The 26,414-nt window shown below is 41.8% G+C and overlaps 1 pseudogene; it reads left to right on the top strand.

The window, feature by feature from the left end:
- Positions 1-26,414, top strand: part of LOC117354966 — an 81,069-nt pseudogene that overhangs the window by 9,020 nt on the left and 45,635 nt on the right.

Consider the following 26,414-nt stretch of genomic DNA (forward strand, 5'->3'; position numbering starts at 1 on the left):
TTGATATATCACCCAGTGAGAGACCTTTCTGAGCAGTTTATAATAGAACTTTAAAATCACTCAGAAAATTGGAAGAAAATATATCTGGGGATAGAAAAGAGTAGAATGCATTTTAGATTACTTGGCAACAGGACTTGGTTTTCAGTAGGCAGCATAGAGGCATGTTTTTGGTCAAAGGCATCCTCAGATAAGAAGATGTCGAGACCTCGTTTGAATCTAATCTTTGATTCTTCAGTGAAAAAGTTGAGGGAAGTGTGTTCCAAAGAGTAGGGCCGTTACATTGAAGATTCGTGACCGTATACAGTCATTGATGTTGCAGAATGAGGGTATAACGAGTAGATTTGAGTAGGCCAAGCAAAGAGTCCTAGGAAAGTTGGGAATTGGGAATCGGAAGTCAAGAAAGATATGGCCCGGTGAGAGGGACTTGTCTGGGTAGGAGCTTTGTTAACGTAACGAAGGGACACATTAACCAGCCTATATACACACACACGCATATCAAAAACAGGTCGCACTCCAGAGATGATCATCAGATGGCACCCATAGACCTCTCAGCTTCCAAGTATGTAGTCCAAAGTTGCTCAAACTGTGTCCCCTTTGCTTTCCTCTCCGCTCCCCTCTTTCCTTCCCCACTCCCATCCCTCTCTTTTGTATCTTTAAATCTTCACCAGCACGAGCAGCTTCTCCGGCCGACTGCTCATGCTGCCATTGGCTTGACCTCTGATGTCAATTCCTGGTCCCGCAACCCGGAAGTGATTTCAGAGGGAGCCAGGCTGGCGCGAGCAGTAGGCTAGAGTAGTTGCTCGGGCTGGTGAAGATTTTAAAGAAAGATGTGGGGCAGAGAGGTGCCGGTGCCCCCATCAAGACAGCACCTAGGGTGGTACGCCCCCCCCCCCACTTACTTCTCTACTGTGCCCCACAGAACTTGAATGGTGGTGGGAGCGATGAGGGGAGTGTAGCAGTAATTAATTGGGTATAATAAGCATCTGTAACATGTCTAGGGAAAGGGTCCACCCAAGCTACTAGCCAGGTTCAGATTTATGCAATCTTTTTTTTGTTTTTTAATTTTTATTAGAATTTTATAATGAATACAAAACAATATAATCACCACAAGTACACCACTGAAGAATACTACAGCCACTCAATATAGCATACAAAGTAAACATTTCACTATTATACCCCAATCCCACAACCCATCATATTATAAAATAAAAAGAAAACAAGAAAAACAAAAGAATACATCAACAATATAAACACTATGTGGAAGTCCCATTGTTGTTTCTTCAAAAAGACTCCCAAACAACCACCCTGCCCCTCCCCCCCAAACCCCCCTTCCCACTCAACAGAAAGATAGGATCCAGATTTATACAATCTTATTAGAATGATGAGACCAGAATAGCTGAAACTGACTTTTTGACATTTTTCATTGATAAAGTGAGTAAAATAGCTGCAGAGTTTAGAGATAAGACGCCACCTTTGAGAGAGGATCACTTGCTGAACGATGGTCTGAGTTCGACTCTGAGAGACAATCGATACATATTATTTAACAGCTGAATAAGACAGCATGCCCTTTAGACCCTTGTCCGGTTGGGGTTTTTTCAACAATCAGTGAAGCTATTTATTGAAATTAGTGACGAAGTTTCCGCAGAAAGGCATTGTGTCTAAGTCACTAAAGGAGCGGTGGTTTGGCCACTCTTGAAGGATAGAGTAGATGGTAGCCTGTTGCAACATTTTTGTCTGATTTCATCTTTACCCTTTTTATCAAAAGTGCTTGAAAAGATTTTGCTTCACCAACTTCAGGATTTCTTGGAGAAGTCAAACCTTTTGGATAATGGTCAATTTGGATTGCAGATACATCGTTCAACAGAATTATTATTGATTTCAACCTTAGATGTGATCTACAGGGGGCTTGATCAGGGTAAATCATTTTTTATAGTTTTCCTGGATGTCTCCACTGCTTTCGACATAATTGCGCATCAGATTCTTTTACGGAGATTACCGGTATTGGGCATTAGAGGTACTGTATTACAGTGGTTTGCATCCTATTTGTCAGGGAGAATGTTTTGTGTGGAGTTGGAATGGGCACTGGTGACCTGTGGAGTACCTCAGGGATCGGCATTATCGGCTATATTGTTTAATATTTATCTGCTCCCATTAGAAACATAGAAGATGACGGCAGAAAAGGGCCATAGCCCATCAAGTCTGCCCACTCCATTAACCCTCCCCTAAAACCTCCTAAGGGGTCGCTCACAGGTGGTATCACCTCTACACTGCCCTCGTAAAGATCTGACGTGGGCATCCCATTTATTCTTAAAATCTTGTATGCTGCTGGCCGCGATCACCTGCTCTGGGAGTTTGTTCCAATGGTCTACCACTCTTTCTGTGAAGAAGTACTTCCTGGTATCCCCATGAAATTTCCCGCCCCTGATTCTCAGCGGATGTCCTCTCGTGGCTGACAGACCCCTGAAAGAGAAAATGTTGTCTTCCACCTCTATGCAGCCAGTGATGTACTTAAATGTCTCAACCATGTCTCCCCTTTCCCTACACTCTTCGAGAGAGTATAGCCGCAATCTGTGCAGCCTGTCCTCGTTTGAGAAATCCTTAAGCCCCAAGATCATCCTAGTGGCCATGCGCTGAACCGACTCAACTCTCAGTACGTCCTTACGGTAGTGTGGCCTCCAGAATTGCACACAGTTCTCCAGATGAGGTCTCACCATGGTTCTGTACAATGGCATTATGACCTCCGGCTTCCGGCTAACAAAGGATATGGATACAACCCAGCATTTGTCTAGCCTTGGATGTAGCCTTTTCCACTTGGATGGCTGTTTTCATGTCTTTACTAATGACCACCCCTAAGTCCCGCTCTGCTGCCGTCCTAGCCAAGGTCTCGCCGTTCAGTGTGTATGTTCTGCACGGATTATCGTTGCCAAGGTGCATGACCTTGCATTTTTTCGCGTTGAAGCCCAGCTGCCAGGTCGTGGACCAATGTTCCAGTAAAAGCAGGTCTTACTTCATGCTGTCGGACAAATCATTTCTACTTACAGTGTTACATAGTTTGGTGTCGTCGGCAAACAATGCTATCTTACCTTGAAGCCCCTGGGCCAGGTCTCCTATGAATATATTGAAAAGGATCGGTCCCAGGACCGAACCCTGCGGCACTCCACTGGACACCCTCGACGTTTTAGAGAGGGCACCGTTAACCAACTCTCTCTGAAGTCTACCACTTAGCCAGTCAGTGACCCATTGAGTTAGTGTTGCACCTAATCCCATCGATTTCATTTTGTTCAATAATCTACGGTGGGGGACGCTGTCGAACGTTTTACTGAAGTCCAAATACACGACGTCCAGGGACTCTCCTTGGTCCAGCTTTCTAGTTACCCAGTCAAAGAAGCTGATAAGATTGGATTGGGATGACCTACCCTTGGTGAAACCGTGTTGGTGGGGGTTGCGTAGATTCTCCTCGTTCAGGAAAGTGTCTAATTCACGTTTGATTAGTGTTTCCATGAGCTTACTCACAATTGAAGGGAGACTCACCGGTCTGTAATTCTCAGCCTCTGCCCTGCAACCGTTTTTGTGTAGAGGAATGACGTTAGCTGTTTTCTAGTCCAAAGGGACTTTTCCCGTACTCAGGGAGAGGTTGAAGAGTATGGCTAATGGTTCCGCTAGGACATCACACAGCTCTCTGAGCACCCTGGGGTGCAGATTGTCCGGTCCCATAGCCTTGTTCACCTTGAGTTTTGATAGCTCGCTGTAGACGTCACTGGGTGTAAACTTGTGGTTCAGAAACGGGTCTCCCGAGTTGTGCTTCTCCTGCAACTGTGAGCTGGACCCTGGACCCTCGCAGGTGAAGACTGAGCAGAAGTACTCATTTAGTAGTTCGGCTTTATCTGTGTCTGACTCTGTATAACTCCCATCAGGTTTACTGAGGCGTACTATCCCATCCGTGTTTCTTTTTCTGACACTAATATACCTGAAGAAAGATTTGTCCCCCTTTTTGAGTTCTTTGCTAAGTTTTCTTCTATTCGAAGCTTGGCCTCTTTGACTGCCAGTTTGACAGCTGATGACTTAGCCGTATATTTTGTTCTAGCCTCTTTTTCCCCGAGCTTTTGTAGGATATGAATGCACGCTTCTTGTCTTTGACTAGATCTGATATCTCTGTGGTGAACCATTGAGGTCTGTTGTTTCTTCTCCGTTTACTTACTGATCTTATGTAGTGGTTTGTTGCTGTGTGTAAGGTAGATTTCAAGGTTGACCACATATCCTCCACATCATTGGTCATCGCTTGGTGTTGCAGTGCCTGATGGACAAAATCTCCCATGCGTTTAAAGTCCGTGCCTCGAAAGTTGAGTACTTTTGTTGTCGTGCTTGATCTGGAGAAACCCTTTTTGAGGTTGAACCATATCATATTGTGGTCGCTGGTGGCTAGCTTATCGCCTACCGAGATCTCCGAGACACTTTCTCCATTGGTGAGCACCAGATCCAGTATCACTTGGGCCCTAGTAAGCTCGAGCACCAATTGCTTGAGTCGTGCTCCCCTTATGGAGGAGAGCAGCCTTCTGTTGCCGCTGGTCGAGAAGTGCAGGCTCTTGAGATAAGCTATAAGTTTTATGCCGACGACCATTCCTGGTCCTGGTCGAGAATTCAATGCAAGACGCGATTTCACGATTAGAAAGATGTTTTGATGTAATCAAAGTGGATGGACACTAATCATTTAAAATTGACTATGTGTAAAACCGAGACACTCTGTGTAGGTCGCCAGATACTAGTAGAATTATTTCCATCTGTACTGATTGAGTTTGGATAATAGTTTTTCCGGTATCTAATGAATGCAAATACCTGGGGGTGATATTGGATTCCACTTTGTCTTTTAAGCCACAGATACATGAGCAGTGGTGTCTAAAGCTCTTTTAAAACTTCACTGCTTCATAAATTAAGAGATTTTCTTGATAAGTGCAATTTTGATTCCTACAGTTGATTACCGTATTTTCACGCAGATAACGCGCACCCGTGTATAACGCGCAGAAACCACGATTTTATGTATAAAAACTTTTGTATACCGCGCTCACGGGTATAACGCGCATGCAGCCTGACTGTCCTTTCGCCCGCCCCGACTCTCCTCTGGCCACCCCGACTCTCCTTTCGCCCTCCCCGACTCTCCGTGCGTTGTCCCGACTCTCTGTTCACCCTCCCTGACTTTCCGTGCACTGCCCCGACTCTCCGTGCGCTGTCCCGACTCTCCGTTCACCCTCCCTGACTTTCCGTGCACTGTCCCCCCTTGAAGGTCTGGCTGTCCCCCTTGAAGGTCTGTCCCCATCCTGAAAGCCTGATGCCCCCCCCGGCAGGACCACTCGCACCCCCACCCCGAAGGACCGCCGACTCCCCAACAATATCGGACCAGAAGGGAGCCCAAACCCACCTGGCCACGGCGACCCACTACCCCCACCCCGCACTACATTACGGGCAGGAGGGATCCCAGGCCCTCCTGCCCTCGACGCAAACCCCCCTCCCTCCAACGACCGCCCCCCCCAAGAACCTCCAACCGCCCCCCCAGCTGACCCGCGACCCCCTTGGCCGACCTCCACGACACCCCCACCCCCCTTCCCGTACCTTTGATAGTTGGCCGGACAGACGGGAGCCAAACCCGCCTGTCCGGCAGGCAGCCAACGACGGAATGAGGCCGGATTGGCCCATCCGTCTCAAAGCTCCGCCTACTGGTGGGGCCTAAGGCGCGTGGGCCAATCAGAATAGGCCCGGGAGCCTTAGGTCCCTTCTGGGGGCGGGGCCTGAGGCACATGGGCCCAACCCGACCATGTACCCAAGGCCCCGCCCCCATGATTTTCTTGATAAGTGCAATTTTGATTCCTACAGTTGATTATTGTAACGCTGTTTACTTCGGTTTACCGAAAAATTAAATTTGAGCATTACAATTGATAACAGAATGCAGCGGCCCACTTAATTGAGGGGGCTTCAAGATTTGACCATATTACACCAATCTTAATTAAGCTTCACTTGTTACCAGTAGCTGCTCGAATTGAGTTTAAAGTACTTTGTACGATTTCAAGCTAAGACAGAGTAAACAGTCATTAGAGATAAGTAATCTTCTTCGTCATTATTTGCTCAGTCGTACATTGCGCTCCAGTGAACAGCAGTGCTTTGAGGTCCCACCTTTGAGGAGACTAATTGCTCTGATTGCTAGGCAGGGCGCCCAGTGGTGGAACGCCTTGCCGCTTGAAGTTAAAGAGGCACCATCTTTATTAAATATTCTGAAATTAATCAAAACAGTATTGTTTGAATGATATTATTCATGCAAGTGAGTATGATGAATATGAGGTATTGCCAGTACTTATGTCCTCCTCCCCTACTTAGACTACTGTAACTCCCTCTACTGCCGCATCACAGAGAAAGACTATAAGAAACTGCAACTACTCAAAAACACAGTAGCAAGGCTGATCCTGCACAAGACAAAATATGAGAGGGCAAGTCCACTACTTAAGGAATTACACTGGCTGCCAGTCAAGGGCAGGGTTCATTTCAAAATTGCATGTATTGTCGATTGTTTAACAAATTCTAAATTCCCAACCTACTTCATCCTCTCTACGGCCCTCTTCTCTACCTCGCCACCATCCCAATTCAAGATTTGAGACTAACTTATACTCTCTTTCCACCTTGTATCCCATGTACTGACAAAATGTATCTTTATTGTAAACCGCTTTGAACTTCACGGTATAGCGGTATATAAGAAATAAAATTATTATTATTATTAAAGCTATACAGTATACGGAGAAAACTTAGCTTGGCTCATTTCTGCTCGCCAGGTCACACAGTCCTTCAATTATTCGAGCACAATTCAACGCTGCAAGCTACCACTTCCTTCCCCGCGCCAGTACAGAGGAAAGCTCTTTTCGAGACCACTTTTGAGTTCCAAAGACCCAAAATCTGGAACAAACTCCCTGGAATGAACTCCCAAGCAGCTTACGCCAACTTCCCATATACTTCCAATTCAGGAAGGCACTGAAGACGCATTTATTATCTTTACTGCACTGACTTACAATAACGTACCCATCTGTGTGAAGTCTATACCTCTGAATCAATTCTAATATAATGCAAGCCCCAATGATTCCTAGCCAACATTTGCAGGATACAAGAATAAGTATGGTTTGGTATTTCAGTATTATAGGTTATTTGAGATGTTATTGGATTGTAATTGTCTATATCTGCATTATGAATGTTTCTCTGTAACTCGCCGAAAATTGCAGGATGTGCGAGCAAGAAATATTTAAAATAAATAAATATTATGAAGATAGAAAAAGATATATTTATGTAGCCAGCTGTAAATAATAAATTAATAATTATTCACAACTAGTACATACCGTATTTTTCTCTCCATAAGACACAGCTGATCATAAGACGCACCCACCTGTAGAGGAGGAAAAACTAAGAAAAAAAATTCTGAACCAAATAGTGTGCCCTGTACCCTGTCCCCCCTCTGGTGGTCTAGTAGTAGGCTGGGACAGGGTACAGGTCACGTCTAGTGGTGGGCACGTCTAATGGTAGGCACGTCTAGTGGCAGCCAGCAAGTCCCCAGCCCTTGCCAAGCCAGCCAGCCAGTCCCAAGGCAACCAGCCAACCCACCCACCCCAAACCAGCCAGCCAGTCCCAAGCCAACCAGCCCAAAGGCAACCAGCCCACCCAGCCAGCTCCCAGTCAAACCAGCCAGCCAGTCCCAAGCCAGCCAGCCCAAAGGCAGGCAGGCACCCCCTCCCCCGTACCTTTTTTTGGCATCCTGGTGGTCCAGCGTGCTTTCCTCGCTCCTGCCTGGTTTCCCTGCTCTCTTCCGGCAGCGTTAGCGGCACAGCGGTGCACGAGGCAGGTGTGTGCTTTTTGCGTGCTTGCTTAGTCCCTCCCTGCACTCTGAATGGCTGCCTATCAAATTCTATTGCCTACTATTCAAGGCTATTAATGCAGAAAGCCCAACCTACTGGAATAACCGACTAACTCAATCCTCCTCAACCAGGCAAAGGAGAACCCACTCACTATTCACACACCCACTATCCAAAAATGTCAAACGAAAAAAACTATATGACAACCTAATAGCCACCAAAGCAGCTAAACTGGTCAGACAAATCACCATTCTGCTGTCCTCGACCACAGACTATAAAACCTTCAAGAAAGAAACTAAAACCCTACTCTTCAAAAAATACATAAAACCTATTTAACACGACCACTTCCTACCCAAACCCCACCTACCCAAATATGCTTCTAATTACCCAACATTTATCACCTTAAGATCTCGACAACTCGTTGGTAATTCTTATGTAACTCTTATGACATTAATTAGCATTCCCTAGTAGATAGGTGAGGCATATCAAAAGATCCCTAAATGTCCCTAAAATAAGAACCTCAAGATTATTTTCCCTATACCCAGAAGTGCCGGGCATAGTAACCTAGAATTAAATGCATTAAGATGAAGAAGGAATGTCCAGTGCAAACCCAAAAAGCCCAAATATATGTATAATATGTACAGTTAACTCATGTGAAGGTGATACAAGCAATGAATATGCACAAGACAGATTTTGTCTTTGAGTGTGGTGCAAGGGCCAAGTTCTCAAATTAAATTTAAATCGTTAAAAGAACTTGTGATGTGTCAGCAAATAATCAAAAATATAAATCACTGCCACATGTGGGACAGGCCTATTACCTGCGGCAGGTGTTACAGTACATAAAAATATGGGATAAACAAATAGTTCTTTTCCGAGAACAATGCATGAGACAATAATAAAGAAATAATACAACAGCTAACAGAATATCATAATGGGCCTATTAGATTACGTAATAACACATAATTATATTTCAGAAGTACAATTCAAAGAACGTAAATTAAGGTATAATGGCAATAAATGTAGAGGATCCTCTGAAGATCTGCAGCGCTAATATAAATAGCTTGCATGGTGTAGGTGTATTTTTTTTTCTTTTTTTGCAGAAAGATAATCATAACCCAAGTGTTTCTAAACCATAGTTCAGGTTTGTTAAATTAAAAAAAAAAAAAAAAGGAAAAGCACAACAGTTGCACACTTAAGAGAAAAATGTGAAAATGTAGATAAATTACATAACTAACATTAACACTGAAGTAAAGGCTGCTTTGTTTACCTCATTGGAATAACTACAAGACGGCATTGTATCTTCCAAAACAGACAATATTCGTTTATTGTTAGTATAAAAACTTACAGTATTACAGCAGCAGAGACATATCAGAAAAATGTATTGTCAGTTCAGAATATGCAATGGAGAGAAGAACTTGCATCCATATGCTTAGCAGGGGGCTAGCAGATCCCCGTAGCATAAGTAAGTGAATCTCTCTGGCTTTACCTAGAATGCACATGTTTTTTATACAGAGCAATTCTTCCTTTGTTCCAAAAAGTACATCCCCGAATTCTGGTTATGTAATTCCCTATTGGTACATAAAATAATGTATACCTAACTCCTCCTCTCAGTCCACGCCTCTCTCACCTCCACCCCCCCTCCCCAGTAGGTGGGGAGGGCCTTGCAGAAACAGAGAACTCTTGGTGAACTTTCTTTCTCCAGCGCTGAGAGCTGTAGATGCTAATTAGTGGTTTTACAATTCTGTGCATCTTCAGGATAGTGTCCTTGTATGCTGAAAGTTGGCAAAGGTGACCTTTCAACAATCCAGCTGCTTGGTTCCCATAACTTGGTTCAGAGACAGGGAGCAAATGTTTTGGTACCAAGTTCTTTCATCTCACTATACCCACATCGTCCTGCAGGGATCCTTGCTCATTATAAAAGTTTTATGGCTTTCCAGGGTGCCTGGCATATGAAGTCATACAGCACTGATAACAGTTCAGCAGAACCTTGGAGAAATATCCTCACAGCAGGGAACGGAGACAAAAACGTTAGCATTGCAAAGGCTGCAGGTGTTTACAGACAGCAAGGTACAGGCTGTGCCTGGCTATGGGAAAATATAGGTCTGTAGTGTCCAGCATATACAAGTGAAAATATAGGTCTGTAGTGTCCAGCATACACAAGTGAGGCCAGTATGTCCAGTTGAATCATCTGTATGTCCAGGTTATCTATGTCAACACCTAAACAAAGTAAAACCTCTGGACAATAAAGCATCATAGAACATATGAAAACAAGTGTAAAGGAAGGTGTGGACAGGCTGGTAACTTGTGCAAACTCTTCTGACAGTAGATTCTCAACAGTCTCAATGCTTCTCAAATTATCAACCATAGGAATGAACACGATTAAAATCAGTAGTTTACCACAGTTATTATCTTGATGTCTTGTGAAGCTTTAAAAGTAAGTGTATATCCTTTAGATTGGAGTTACAAAAGGTCAGAGAAATATGACTGTCCATTGATTTCATGTATGCAGTCTGGATAAGTCCCCTGTCTGTCTATTGCAAGCAGCAGTCTTCAGCTTCTACCATCTACAATATAATCAGAGACAAAACCACATAAATACAATTCCCAAATGACCAAAAGGTAAGGGGCATTCATCTTGCAGGGATACTGTAAAATTGAGTCATAGTAGTTCTAGGCAGTACAGCTGGCACATATTGCTGTCTGATACTCAGACTCCAATGGCATAACGTTTATATAAAGCCAGCATTTTTCTTTATGAATCAGCAATTCGTTCTTCCATCAAATTACCAATATACAATGAAAATCCAAATTTTAATTTGTGCCCATTCAATGAGGAGTCTATTTATTCTTGTAAGAACATGATCCAGAAATAGCTTACCTTAATTGTGATTATCTTGGAAGGCTTTCCATATCTGGGGACAGTTCATTCAGTGACATTGTAATCACTTACCCGCTATTTTCTGTAAATCATTTTTCTTTTCACAAATAAAAGACATGAAATACAACAGCTATTAAATTGTAAGTTCATTAATATTTAAAGGAGAATAGTAGACTTTCCATTTACATGAATAAACGACTATTACTGTAAAGGTTCCTATAACTTAGCACTCTTCTCAGTGACAGCTCTGCAATGCAGTTAATAATTGTCAGCATGATCAGTTGGCTTAACCAGAGTGAGCAAACGCTATTGAAGGTTACATCCTTCATACCTAATCTTGGACAAACCTATATAACATCAAAGTTATGAGTATTGAAGAGTTGCAACCGAAAGACCTGGGCTGAAGCCTGTCAACAGCTTGATAAGATGTGCAATGGTCAGGTAGTTGGGGAAGAAAATAACCCTTGCCACAGTGTCAGCATGAATCTAGAAATTTAACAGTGACTCCAATTTATGAGGGATAATTAACACCCCACATCTTAGTCACCAGTATTTCAACCCATATACAAAAATATAATTTGCTGAACCAAGTCTCAAATTTATAAAGTTAAGAGGTTAAAATCCTTATCCTCTCTCTAGAGCTTCTGACCAACTCCTGTGCTAATTTCTCCTCAGACCCATCTTATCAGTCACACAAGAAAAACACACATTCAGGCAGGCAGACAGGCCTGTCTTTCTTATACACAGAAGTGGTCTCTAAATCCACTCGGTATTTTATTATTTCTCTGTTCTATTAAGCTAATTCCTGCACCTATAAACCTTAACCTCATCTCCTGCTTCCACATACGTGTTTGTAGAATTAAGTTTCAAAATAATAATGGTAGGAGCTGCATACGATTGTAGTGATTGACTATGATTAAGAACAGGCACAATGAACGGAAATTTTTCTTTATCATCTGGATGTAGAGGAATGGTAAAAAAAAACCCCTCTTTAAGGTCTATTACCAAAACCTCCCATTTTATCGGGATTATGTTACTGCAGCTGCTAAAATGCCCATTTAGTAAGTTTAAATGCCAAGGCTCGCAGCATATTGACTAATGCAATATCTGTCCTGTTTCCTAAGCCCTGTAATGCTTCACGACAATCCAAATTAGCATTGTCTTTGGCTAGTTTCATCATTAAATCACTTTGAGCCTCCTTATTATCTACTTATCTAATAGTGGAGAAATTTCCTGTTCCATATAACTGATCTGGGGTATAAAGCCCTCCAGAGTGTAAAGCTCTACGTTGAGCCTCCCATTGGTACTCACTATCCCACATAACATATTGACCCATAGTCAATACCATGCGCATAATGTCTTTCCAATCTTGTGGTAATAAGGTATGCACCCTAGCCAGGGTTTCAAATAACCCGGCTGTGAAATTACTTCTTAAACCTGTCTCTGAAATAGATTTACGAATTTCTCGCAATATTGCAAAGGATAATGGTAAGTGCGCTAATGTTTCTTCCTTTTTTGCACTTAAAGGTACTGGAGTTAACTGTGCGGGAAGTATGATTTTTGGATATATGTTCTGACTGGAATAGTCAGGGGGGAAATGGTTAATGAGACTGTTGACACCTTGGACAATGCCTCAGTCCCAACCTTTTCCAAGGAATACTTACACTTCTGCCATACGATTATGATGGCTGCTGATGCCCTAGGCTCAGCATACAAAACTTTCCCGACTCTTATCCAATCTTCTGTTTTTAGGGATCCTTTTTCTGGATACCGGGAGCAGTGAATCAGAGGCGTCTCTATCTGTATGTCTCAGAATATACTTCAATTTTTTAACATGAGCACGCTGTAAATCTGACAGGGAATTTCCCATACTTACTCGAGAGGATCCCGGAGAATGCAGTGCACCTAGTCTTATCGTAAGATGGAGCAAGCAAGGCGTAGGGTCTCTGTTCCTGGCGCCACTGTAGGAATGGAAATCAGCAAACACACACACACACGATACAAGCCAGGAAGGAGGCGTTGCCAGTGGCTAGCTCCGAGTCCCTTTTATTATGCTTCTAAGCTAATGACACCATAGTAACTCCCTCGTTTACACATCTAATGATTGGTGGATACAAAGGTACATGCTTTTACATTGGTGGAAACACAGGTACATGCTTTTACATCGTGATCACCATCCCTTTACCTCGTGCTTTACCTCGTGATCACCCTCCAACTCAGCACTTAGACAATACCTGTGTTTTTGCACGTCCTCAAAGCCTGTCAGCTGATGTCCTTTCCAAATATGGACAGCTTAAATAAGATAAGGGTTAATGTGTGACAGGTAAGGGGGAGAGAGGGAATGATTCATTATTCATTCACAGGGGCTTAGATTCTTTCACAGGGCCTTAGATCAGTGTGCAGACCTTGCCTGTGTGCTGACCTTGCCCTGGTTCAGAACTGCATCCCTTCACAAATGCAAAGTGATTGCGCATTGGGAAGAATAAACCAAATTCCAGTTACCGAATGCTAGGGTTCACCTTGGGGGTTAGCGCCCAAGAAAAGGATCTGGATGTCAATGTAGACAATACGATGAAACCTTCCATCCAGTATGGGATGGTGGCCAAAAATGCAAACAAGATTCTAGGAATTATTAAAAAAGGGATGATTAACAAGACTAAAGATATTATAATGCTGCTGTATCGCTCCATGGTGCGACCTCACCTGGAGTATTGCGTTCAATTCTGGTCTCCTTATCTCAAGAAAATATAGTGGCACTAAAAAGGTTCAAAGAAGAGTGAGCAACTTGGTAAAAGGGATGGAACTCCTCTCGTATGAGGAAAGGTTAAAAAGGTTTGGACTCTTCAGCTTGGAAAAGAGATAATTGATGGGAGGTATGATTCATGTCTACAAAATCCTGAGTGGAGTAGAACGGGTACAAATGGATCGATTTTTCACGCCTTCAAAAATGGAAAAGTCTAAGGCAGTGTTCTTCAATCTTTTTACACCTATGGACTTGCAGAAATAAAATAATTATTTTGTGGACCGGCAGTTGAAGAACACTGGGCTAAGTCGTGGCCAGACCCCGCCCCTCTCCGCCCCACCCCCATAACAGTACTAATTGTAACACTATTTTTTCAATTCATTTTTCATATATACACACAATATAATCTCATTAACACATAATGGTTAACCACAAAATTAAACTACACAAAGCACACTGTATGCTTCTCAACATTCATTCCTACCAGAGCACAGATAACCCCTATGCAAATACAGGACCAAAAACTAAAAATACTAATATATACAAACAAACCCTAACATTCAAGACTCTGTATGTAGTACAACCCCAGAGAAAAAGAAACAAATGCATTTCTTCCTGAACAGTCTAAAATACAGACTGCAGATGTAAACTCTCAAAATTGACACTATTCAATCACTAAATTCACAAATAAAGTCATTCCCCCTACCTTTGTTGCTTCCCTCCCTCCATGCAGCAAAATATATTATCTTACCACCAGGCTGGATATGTAAGTTAACAAGAGACAAAATGACCCAGGGCCAGCAAAGGAACATCAGCTTCAAGTTAGTCAAGAAAATCAAATCATACCATTCTGTCTCCTGTTGCCATTTCTGTAGCAAATAACGTTTACTTTCCTACCATCATTCCGTTTCTTCTCACCATTTCAATTTCTTGGAACACACCTATTTTGGGATCTATTAACCGCCTTCCTACAAAAAAGGCCTATAAAACTTTGACAGTTAAGTATAAACTAACTTGAGTAGGAAACCCACAGGTACTATAGCGGCAATCCTCCTACAATGTGCTGCCCAAGCCTCAAAGGCCGTGCTCGCCACACCACTTCCGTGTTTACAATCCTCTCCTCTTCCTTCCAGTTCCCATCCGCATTGTAATCCCCCTGCATCAGCCAGTTACCAGTCAGCTCAACGCCTATTGGTCGGCAACACGGAAAACTCAGCTATCCCATAGGTCAGCATTCGGTTTTCAAAGATCCCCGGGAGATAATTGGCCAACATGCCCTGTCAATCAAGTCACAATACATTCCGTCTATTCTATGAATCATAACGTCTTGGGCCCGATGCACGTGTTGGCCCTGGAGACCGGCAGGAAATTTCTACGCACTGGTCCGCGGGCTGGGGGCTAAAGAACACAGGACTAAGGGACACTCAGTGAGTTACAGGAAAATACTTTGAAATACTTTTAAAACCAATAGGAGGAAATATATTTTCACTCAGGCCCAGATTCTCAAAACTTTAATGCCCTTGCTAAACTGTTTACCGACGGATTAGCCTGTATGCATTTTAGCAGTAGATCAAAACGTTTTATCTCTGTCAAGAGTGAGCTTTCTAGCAGTCTCCAACAAAGACATGCAAAGGGGATTCTTAAAAAATACCAATCCATTTTGCGGCAAAAATAAGCAACTGGTCTAGCGGTGCCAGTCAGTGTCAGAGACTGCTAGAAAGCCTGTGTTGTGATGCAATGAGAGAGATGACCATTCTCTCTCCCACTGCATCACAACACCCCTCCACTGCAGTGGCAGCGAACACCCCCCCCCCCTATAGCGGGAGAGATGCCCACTCTCCCCGCTGCTAAGACACCTGCCACTGCTCACAGTGAGAGAGATGCCCACTCTCCCCGCTGCCATGCCTACCACTGGCTCTGATGCCCACTCGCCCGCCACCCCTTCCCACTTACCTCCACATAGATGCACGTTGGATGGACTCCCTCCTCCCAGCAGGCCTGCCTGTGTCGTCCAAAATGGTCCTTCTCCTCCCCGGTGCATCTTGGGATGCACTGGAGAGGGGACTGAGGCTCTGATTGGCTCAAGTTGTATGAAGCCCCTCCCATGGACAACTTGGGCCAATCAGAGCCTCCGGCCCCATGGGAAGGGCTTTATACACCTTGGGCCAATCAGAGCCTCAAGCCCCTCCCCGGTCCATCCCAAGATGCACCAGGAAGGGGAAGGCCCATTTTAGACGATGCAGGCAGGCCAGCTGGGAGGAGGAAGTCTGCCCTCTGTGTATCTATGTGGAGTTAAGGAGATGGCGTGTTGTAGGGGCTTTTTAAACGCATATTGTTTACGCTAGTGCCCATCATTGTCACCAGTGATGGGCATGTACACATTTAGCGAATCTTCGCTGTTGTCCACCGACCGCATCTGCATGTGTAATTTTTGTTTTTTTAATGTCTCACTTTTTTCAATTCATATCAAAATGGCTGCGTTAGCAGACCGTTGCTTTTTAACGTGGTTTTTTGAGAAGCCTGGCCTCATAGAATAGTTAAGCTCCGGAACGGATTGCCAGAGGTTGTGTTAAGAGTGGACAGCGTCCATAGTCTGTTATTGAGAAAGACATGGGGGAAGTTTTGGCCAGGTACTAGTGACCTGGTTTGGCCACTGGTCTGACCCAGTAAGGCTATTCTTATGTTATGCAGAAAATAAATGCAAGTAATACACGTATATTAAAAATGCATAAGAACATAAGAATAACCTGAGTGGGTCAGACCAAAGGTCCATCAAACTCAGTAGCCCGTCCTCACGGTAGCCAATCCAGGTCACTAGTTGCTGGTCAAACCCCAAAGAATAGCAACATTCCGTGCTACCAATCCAGGGCAAGCAGAGGTTTTCCCCCTTGTCTCTCAAATGACATCTTCTCCGCTCTGCAACAAACAATGAACTGATGGTGCCGTGAGCTGGCAGCGGATGGGAAGGCACCTGTGTATGCATAGCACGGGCAGTCTTTTGCTTTCTTAAAGTGACAGTTCACTTTGAAGGTCCATGTCGCGTTCCATGGATGATGTCACCCACATGTGAGAATATCTGCCTGCTTGTCCTAAGATATTATAATATATTCTCTTTCTTCAGGGATCTTCTCTATGATTCTATACAGTATGCCATATGTTAATTGTCACTCTGGCATGTAAGTTTCATTCTAAAATGGCAGTTACATGCCACAGTGGAGGTGACATGGCAGGAGTCCTTGTAAATGCTCTTAAGTGCTATTCCTTAAGTTAATGCCTGAGAGCTATTCCACATAGGTAGGAGGGGATGGTGTGCAAATAGGTGGGAACAAGTGGATTATATGCGAATCCTTTTTTTTTTTTTCCATGAAAGTTTATTGATATTTAATAAACAAAAAACAGAGAAAAATGTACAATGTACAGAGGCAATTTGCATTAACAATAAAGTACAATAAGATACAAAGTAGATCTACATTAGGCATGAGCACTGTGTAAGTATGCGGTCAGAGGGGACCATATTTTAGACACTTGTCTGAATTGACCTCTATGTCTTTACAAGGTAAGTTCAAATCTATGATGCTGTAATACCGAATTCCACCAGTGGTGGGTATTAAGAAGGTTTGACGATTTCCAATTAGAAAGAATCAGTTTTTGTGCTAAAGTTATCAATATATCAAAAAGCTTTGTTTGTTGATCTGTTAAGGTTATTTCAGTAGATTGTGATTTGAACATCACTGTTGAGAAAGACAATTCACAATTTAAGTGGAAAATATTTTGTATAATACTCCATACATCGGACCAGAAAGAGTGGACTAAGGGACAGTCAAACATCATGTGGAAAATGGAGCCCTTGCCCTTTTCACAATTCCAACAAGTGTTGGAAGGTAAAAAGCCAGCGACATGAAGTTTATGAGGAATCCAAACAGCTTTATGATATAGAAAATACATAGATTGTATCGTACTGGCCGATGAAACGGCCCTCATTGATTTAGACCAGAGGAGTGCCCATGCTCGACTATTGATCTGAGAATCACACTCTCTCTCCCAAATATCCTTGAGAGCATTAAGGAGTGGTAGGGTCCACATAATAGTTAGTTTATACAGTTTAGAGGCAACATGTCCAAGCGACAAATATTGTACAGCTAAAGTGTGGAGAGTAGGTGTCTGAGATGAGAGTAGTTGAACAACCGGTGATTTAGATATACAATGATGAAGTTGCATCCATTTAAAGAACGCAGAGGATGGGAGATTAAATTTCTCCTGGAGAATGGCGAATGGAAGTAATTTATGATTGACATCTAAAATATCTTGAAGGGAAAGAATTCCCTTATCAATCCATTCTTTCCAGAGAAATGATTTCTTATTAATGATTATGTTGGTATTAAACCATATAGAAAGAGACGGTGATTTAAGGTATGAGTGTTCAAGATGTGAGTCAAATTCAAGTAAGCATTGAGAGGTCATTTTTAAAAGAGGGTTATCAAGGGATGCCGCTGGGGCAGTCAGATATGCAGATGGCTGAAGAGGCTGCATTAATTGTTTTTCAAGTTCAAACCAAACTGGTAAATAAATATCAGAATCCGCAAACCAATATAAACCCTGATGGACAATAAAGGATTTATGATAGGTAAAAAAATCAGGAAAGAGAACTCCTCCATTTTCCTTATTGAGTTTGAGTTTACGTAAAGCTATACGTGGTTGTTTATTTTTCCAAAGAAAGGAAGAAAGAAGCGAGTCAAGTTTTTTATAAAACACGGTAGGAAAAAGATATGGGATCATAAGTAGGATATAATTCACTTTAGGCATAAGCATCATTTTAATAGTCTCAAGACGTCCCCACCAAGATATATATAGAGGATGCCAGGACTGAATCAGGTTTTTGACAATCTGAAGTATATGATGCATATTTATATCAATAGTATCTGGGAGAGAAGGAGTAAGTTCAATACCTAAATATTTTAGTTTTTCTGGGGTCCATTGAAGGTTATAGGGTTTAACCATGGAAGAGTTAGCATAGTGATTCAGAGGGAGGGATTCTGTTTTATCTTGGTTCAATTTATATCCAGAAAACGAGGAATACTCTGTAATAATTTGAAAAAGTTCTTTAAGAGAGCTTTCAGGATTAGATATGTAGAGAAAAACATCATCTGCATACGCAGATAGTTTTATGTCAATAGATTTACATACAATACCAGATAAATTTGGATTTTGTCGGATACAGATTAGTAGGGGCTCAAGAGCTAAATTGAATAAGTACGGTGATAGAGGACAACCCTGTCTTGTTCCTCTATGTAAATGAAAAGAGTCCGATAGTGTATTATTTGCAATGATTCTAGCTGAGGGATCTGTATATAATACTTTAATCATTTGAATAAAAGAGAAGCCTGCACCAAACCATTTCAAAACACAGAAAAGATAATTCCATTCGATCCTATCAAAGGCCTTCTCAGCATCCAAAGATAGAGCTATAATGGGATGTTGTGAAGATTTCGCCATGTGAAATATTTTTTCCCCCTATAATTTGTATTATTTTTTTTTTATTTTTTTTTGTTGTTTATTGTTTGTTTTATTACGGAGGTTGGTCAATCAATCTATATAAGAAAAATTTTTATGTACAAAATTTGTTACATTTTATTCCTTTTCTATTAACTCTTTATTTTTATTTTTTATTTTTATTTTTTATTTTTTGAATTAAATTTCTTTCCCCTCCTTTTTCATTAAAGCTAATCAATCTAACAGTCTAACCGTCTTTTTTTTTTTTTTTATATATACAAAATTTGTTGTAATAACCCATAATTAAATCAAAATGTTTGTTTGGTGAAGTTAGCAGAGGATTGAAAAGTAAAGGAGTCTATGTGTGGTATAAATCATTTCGTAAAAACAGGAGATAAATATCTTATATAAAATTTCTCAATGTAACTATAACCAAAATTTTCAAATAGCAATATACAATAATCCTGGCACGTAATAAAAGAAACATTAGAGTATCTCAGGTAAAGAATATCAAGTCTTGCATTTAGAAAAAGAAAGATCATCTCTCATTAAGGCAAAAAGTTAGTCAATTTAGTTAAAGGTGCTAAGAAAGAAGAAAATAAAATTTCCTTAATCAGTCATAGGCATACAGTTATCACTGTATGCTTCCTCTAGTCATTCTCTATGCGAATCCTATACCTATATGCAAAACCTATAGATTACTGTCAGAGCACTCAGAGTTTTACATAATTGACTCCCTTAACTCTCAACACTGCCATTTCCAAGGAGCATCTCACAAACTTGCACTGTGTGGACATATATGCTTGAAAAAAATTGTTTGCAAATAGGAAACTGACTAATTCTCAATCCATACATGGTAACACCTGGTGTGATACAACCTATCTTTCTCTCATTATGTACAGGTTTTATCGTATAAAGCACTGCTATTTTCTAACTCATGAGAAATACCTTCTGTTTATATCCAACAGATCATAAGATCCAAAACACATGGAAGAGAATAAAGAATCAAGGAGAAAATCAGATAAAAATGGAACAAATCCAAACACAGTCAGAAAATGTCAGTATGAATATTTTCCAGAGACCTGAGAAGATTAATGCAAAGAATTGCAAGCAAGAATCAAAGAAACAGAGACACCCTGAAGGAGACACAACGGACGGAGTCATTAAGTGTGAGAGAAATGACGGAAAGCTCAGTAACATCCCTGAGGACAAGAAACACCTAGCAAAGAGACCCTTCCAAATTAATAATAGTGATAAAGTAACTTCTATTTTCCTCCAGGGCAAGAGTAAAGGAGAAAAACACCAGAAAGACCTCAGTATGCACAAAAGGGATCATAAAAATGAGAAAATATTTACATGTACTGAGTGTAATAAAAGTTTCACTTTCCTTAGAAGTCTACAAATTCACCAGAGGAACCACACAGGAGATAAACCATATAAATGTACTGTGTGTAATAAAAGCTTCACTCAGCATTCACATCTAAAAATTCACCAGAGGAACCACACAGGAGATAAACCATATAAATGTACTGTGTGTAATAAAAGCTTCACTCAGCTTTCAGATCTAAAAATTCACCAGAGGATCCACACAGGAGATAAACCATATAAATGTACTGTGTGTAATAAAAGCTTCACTCAGCTTTCAGGTCTAAAAGTACATCAGAGGATCCACACAGGAGATAAACCATATAAATGTACTGTGTGTAATAAAAGCTTCACTCGGCTTTCACATCTAAAATTACACCAGAGGATCCACACAGGAGATAAACCATATAAATGTACTGTGTGTAATAAAAGCTTCACTCAGCTTTCAGATCTAAAAATTCACCAGAGGATCCACACAGGAGATAAACCATATAAATGTACTGTGTGTAATAAAAGCTTCACTCGGCTTTCACATCTAAAATTACACCAGAGGATCCACACAGGAGATAAACCATATAAATGTACTGTGTGTAATAAAAGCTTCACTCAGCTTTCAGATCTAAAAGCACACCAGAGGATCCACACAGGAGATAAACCATATAAATGTACTGTGTGTAACAAAAGCTTCACTCGGCTTAGAGGTCTACAAATTCACCAGAGGAACCACACAGGAGATAAACCATATAAATGTACTGTGTGTAATAAAAGCTTCACTCAGCTTTCAGATCTAAAAATTCACCAGAGGATCCACACAGGAGAGAAACCATATAAATGTACTTTGTGTAATAAAAGCTTCGCTCAGCTTTCAAATATAAAAGCACACCAGAGGATCCACACAGGAGACAAACCATTTACATGTACTGAGTGTAATAAAAACTTCACTCAGCATTCACATCTAAAATCACACCAGAGGATCCACACATTAGACAAGCCATTTACATGTATTGAACCGTATAAAGGTACTGTGTGTTATAAAAGCTTCACTCAGTTTTCAGAATTAAAAATTCACCAGAGGATCCACACAGGAGATAAACCATATAAATGTACTGTGTGTAATAAAAGCTTCACTCAGCTTTCAAATCTAAAAGCACACCAGATGATCCACACAGGAGATAAACCACATAAATGTACTGTGTGAAATAAAAGCTTCACTCATCTTTCAAATCTAAAAATTCACCAGAGGATCCACACAGGATAGAAAACATTTACATGTACTTAGTGAAATAAAAGCTTCACTCGGCTTTCAAATCTAAAAAAAACCTCAGCGGATCCATAGAAGAAACTAATCAAATACCTGTACTGAGTGTAATAGAAGCTTAAATCAACATTCAATCTAAAAATTTACTTCATGGAATAAGCCAGTGGCTGTGAATCAACAGGTTCTTTCTGCACTCTCAAATAGCTTTGGTATTGTAGACTCACTCTTGTCTGTGCTTCCTTAAATCCATAAATTGCGTCTGGATGTCACAGGAGGTTGTTGTAAGAGCGGATAGCGTAACTGGTTTTTAGAAAGGTTTGGACAATTTCCTGGAGGGGGAAGCCACTGGTTGCCCTGAATCGGTAGCATGGAATGTTGCTACGCCTTGGTTTTTGGCCAGGTACTAGGGACCTGGATTGACCACAATGAGAATGGGCTTCTGGGTTTGATGGACCATTGGTCTGACTCAGTAAGGCTGTTCATATGCTCCTATTCTTTGTTTTATGCTATGTACATGCTACAATCTTGGCACCAGGGACTTTCTCTGTATCAGATTTACCTATGAAACACTGAATTCCTCATGTGCCTTCTGTCTCTCATCACTGAGAATATGATTCATCTATCTGCCACATGATAGTGAATGTCTGATTGGCTCTACCAATGTCAGTGTGCTATAAGTCCTCCAAGCAGAGAGGCAGTTTAAAGTGTAACATAGTAGATGATGGCAGATAAAGACCCGAATGGTCCATCCAGTCTGCCCAACCTGATTCAATTTAAAATATTTTTAATTTTTTCTTCTTAGCTATTTCTGGGCAAGAATCCAAAGCATTACCCTGTACTGTGCTTGGGTTCGAACTGCCGAAATCTCTGTTAAGACTTACTCCAGCCCATCTGTACCCTCCCAGATATTGAAGCCCTCCACAGCCCATCCTCCACCAAACGGCCATATACAGACACAGACCGTGCAAGTCTGCCCAGTACTGGCATTAGTTCAATATTTAATATTATTTTCTGATTCTAAATCCTCTGTGTTCATCCCACGCTTCTTTGAACTCAGTTACAGGTTTACTCTCCACCACCTCTCTCGGGAGCGCATTCCAAGCATCCACTACCCTCTCCGTAAAGTAGAATTTCCTAACATTGCCCCTGAATCTACCACCCCTCAACCTCAAATTATGTCCTCTGGTTTTACCATTGTCCTTTCTCCGGAAAAGATTTTGTTCTACGTTAATACCCTTCAAGTATTTGAACGTCTGAATCATATCTCCCCTGTCTCTCCTTTCCTCTAGGGTATACATATTCAGGGCTTCCAGTCTCTCCTCATACGTCTTCTGGCGCAAGCCTCCTATTGTTTTCGTCGCCCTCCTCCAGACCGCCTCAAGTCTTCTTACGTCCTTCGCCAGATACAGTCTCCAAAACTGAACACAATATTCCAAGTGGGGCCTTACCAATGACTTGTACAGGGGCATCAACACCTTCTTCCTTCTACTGACTACGCCTCTCTTTATACAGCCCAGCATCCTTCTGGCAGCAGCCACTGCCTTGTCACACTGTTTTTTCGCCTTTAGATCTTCGGACACTATCACCCCAAGGTTCCTCTCCCCGTCCGTGCATATCAGCTTCTCTCCTCCCAACAAATACGGTTCCTTCCTATTATTAATCCCTAAATGCATTACTCTGCATTTCTTTGCATTGAATTTTAGTTGCCAGGCATTAGACCATTCCTCTAACTTTTGCAGATCCTTTTTCATATTTTCCACTCCCTCTTCGCTGTCTACTCTGTTACAGATCTTGGTATCATCTGCAAAAAGGCACACTTTTCCTTTTAACCAATCAGCAATGTCACTCACAAACACATTGAACAGGATTGGCCCCAGCACCGATCCCTGAGGGACTCCACTACTCACCTTTCCTTCCTTCGAGTGACTTCCATTAACCACCACCCTCTGGCATCTGTCCGACAGCCAGTTTCTGACCCAGTTCACCACTTTGGATCCTAACTTCAGTCCTTCAAGTTTGTTCAACAGCCTCCTATGAGGAACTGAAACAAAGGCTTTGCTGAATTCCAAGTAAATTACATCTAGCATATGTCCTCGATCCAGCTCTCTGGTCACCCAATCAAAAAATTCAATCAGGTTCGTTTGGCACGATTTACCTTTTGTAAAGCCATGTTGCCTCGGATCCTGTAACCTATTAGATTCAAGGAAGTGCACTATCCTTTCTTTCAGCAACACTTCCATTATTTTTCCAACAACTGAAGTGAGGCTCACTGGCCTGTAGTTTCCTGCTTCATCCCTGTGACCACTTTTATGAATAGGGACCACATCCGCTCTCCTCCAATCCCCAGGAATCACTCCTGTCTCCAGAGATTTGTTGAACAAGTCTTTAATAGGACTCGCCAGAACCTCTCTGAGCTCCCTTATTATCCTGGGATGGATCCCGTCTGGTCCCATCGCTTTGTCCACCTTCAGATTTTCAAGTTGCTCATAAACACCCTCCTCCGTGAACGGCGCAGAATCTACTCCATTTTCTCGTGTAACTTTGCTAGACAATCTCGGTCCTTCTCCAGGATTTTCTTCTGTGAACACAGAACAGAAGTATTTGTTTAGCACATTTGCTTTCTCCTCATCACTCTCCACATATTGGTTCCCAGCATCTTTTAGCCTAGCAATTCCATTTTTCATCTTCCTCCTTTCACTAATATATCTGAAAAAAATTTTGTCTCCCTTTTTTACATTATTAGCCATTTGTTCTTCCGCCTGTGCTTTCGCCAGACGTATCTCTCTCTTGGTTTCTTTAAGTTTCACCCTGTAGTCCTTTCTGCTCTCCTCTTCTTGGGTTTTTTTATATTTCACAAACTATTTCGCCTTTATTTTCTCTGCCACTAGGTTGGAGAACCATATCGGCTTCCTTTTTCTCTTGTTTTTATTGATTTTCTTCACATAAAGGTCCGTAGCCATTTTTATCGCTCCTTTCAGCTTAGACCACTGTCTTTCCACTTCTCTTATGTCCTCCCATCCTAATAGCTCTTTCTTCAGGTACTCTCCCATTGCATTAAAGTCCGTACATTTGAAATCTAGGACTTTAAGTATCGTGTGGCCTCTCTCCACTTTAGCCGTTATATCAAACCAAACTGTTTGATGATCGCTACTTCCCAGGTGAGCACCCACTCGAACATTAGAGATACTCTCTCCATTTTTGAGGACTTGATCCAATATCACTTTTTCCCTTGTGGGTTTCGTCACCATTTGTCTGAGCAGAGCCTCTTGAAAGGCATCCACAATCTCCCTACTTCTGTCCGATTCTGCAGACAGAACATTCCAGTCCGCATCTGGCAGGTTGAAATCTCCCAACAGCACAACCTCCTCTTTCCTTCCAAACTTTTGGATATCCTCAATCAGATCCTTATCAATTTGCTGCGATTGAGTCGGAGGTCTGTAGACTACACCCACATAGATAGAAGTTCCATCTTCTCTTTTCAGAGCAATCCATATTGCTTCTTCTTCTCCTCAGGTCCCTTGCATTTCGGTCGCTTGGATATTGATTTTTACATAGAGAGCTACTCCTCCACCTTTTTGACCATCTCTGTCCTTCATAAAAAGATTATATCCCGGTATGTTTGCATCCCATCCATGTGATTCACTGAACCATGTCTCTGTGATAGCGACAATATCTAGATCTGCCTCTAACATCAGGGCTTGCAGATCATGAACTTTGTTGCTTAGACTGCGAGCATTTGTGGTCATCGCTTTCCAGCTATTTTTCAGCGATAACCTCCTTTTTCGTATGGATTTTTGTTTCGTTTCACTTTCTGTTGCAATACTAAGAAATGAGTTGCTGATATTGCTTATGTTGCAGTCTTTACTACTATCACATCTTTTCTTTTGCAGGGAAGATCTCTATAATTGTCATTCGTACATACACCACCCCCACCTTCTAGTTTAAATGCCTAGAAAAATATCTGCAAGGTTTCTTTTTCATGCTGTAGTAATATGTAGCCCATCAGTGCAATATAGCTTCTTGTCCTTCCATGTATTTCCCCATCCTCCTATGTACCTGAAACCTTCTTGATGACACCAGGCTTTGAGCCATCTATTAAAGCCCTCTGTGGTTTTCACTCTTTGCTCTCCCTTTCCATATGCAGGCAGTATTTCAGAAAAAGCTAAAGTGTTTACAAAAGGTTTCTCGCCCTCACCAAGCTCCCGAAAAGCTTTCTGTGCTGCAAGTGTGGAGTTATTGGCCAGGTCATTTGTTCCCAGATGGATAACAACATCAGTGTTAAAATCCTTAGTTTCTTCCTTAATTATAGTCTGTATTTGCCTGGAACTCCTGGTAGCTGAGGATCCTGGAAGACATTTCACTATTTTGGTCTCCTCACCTTGTGTTCCAAGGTTAATGCCTCTGATGATGGAATCCCCCAATAGTAATAGTTTTCTGTTTTGGGCTTTTTTATTTGTGCTTAGGGTGTGCTTTTTCTCTTGAGTTACCTTCATTGGTTCCAGTCCCACCTCCCTTCTGTTTTCTTGAGTATTGCAGTGTACTAGTGGAGCGAAGGAATTCTGTACAGGTAATATTTGTGAAGGTGGATGTTTCTGTGTTACATGTCGCAGTCTTCCTGAGCCTACTGTGACTCATTTATTCCTGGGCTGTTTTATTCTTTGAGGTAGAGGTAGTAAGCTGGTATGATTTTGTGGAGTGATGGAAGCTGCTTTAATTGTATTCAATTCCTGTTTAAGTTTGCAGAGCTCCTCCTTAATACTAGCAAGTTCAAGACAGATGGGGCAAGCCTTAAGCCTCCAAATA

Source organism: Geotrypetes seraphini, chromosome 2, assembly GCF_902459505.1.
Source record: "Geotrypetes seraphini chromosome 2, aGeoSer1.1, whole genome shotgun sequence".
Taxonomy (NCBI): domain Eukaryota; kingdom Metazoa; phylum Chordata; class Amphibia; order Gymnophiona; family Dermophiidae; genus Geotrypetes; species Geotrypetes seraphini.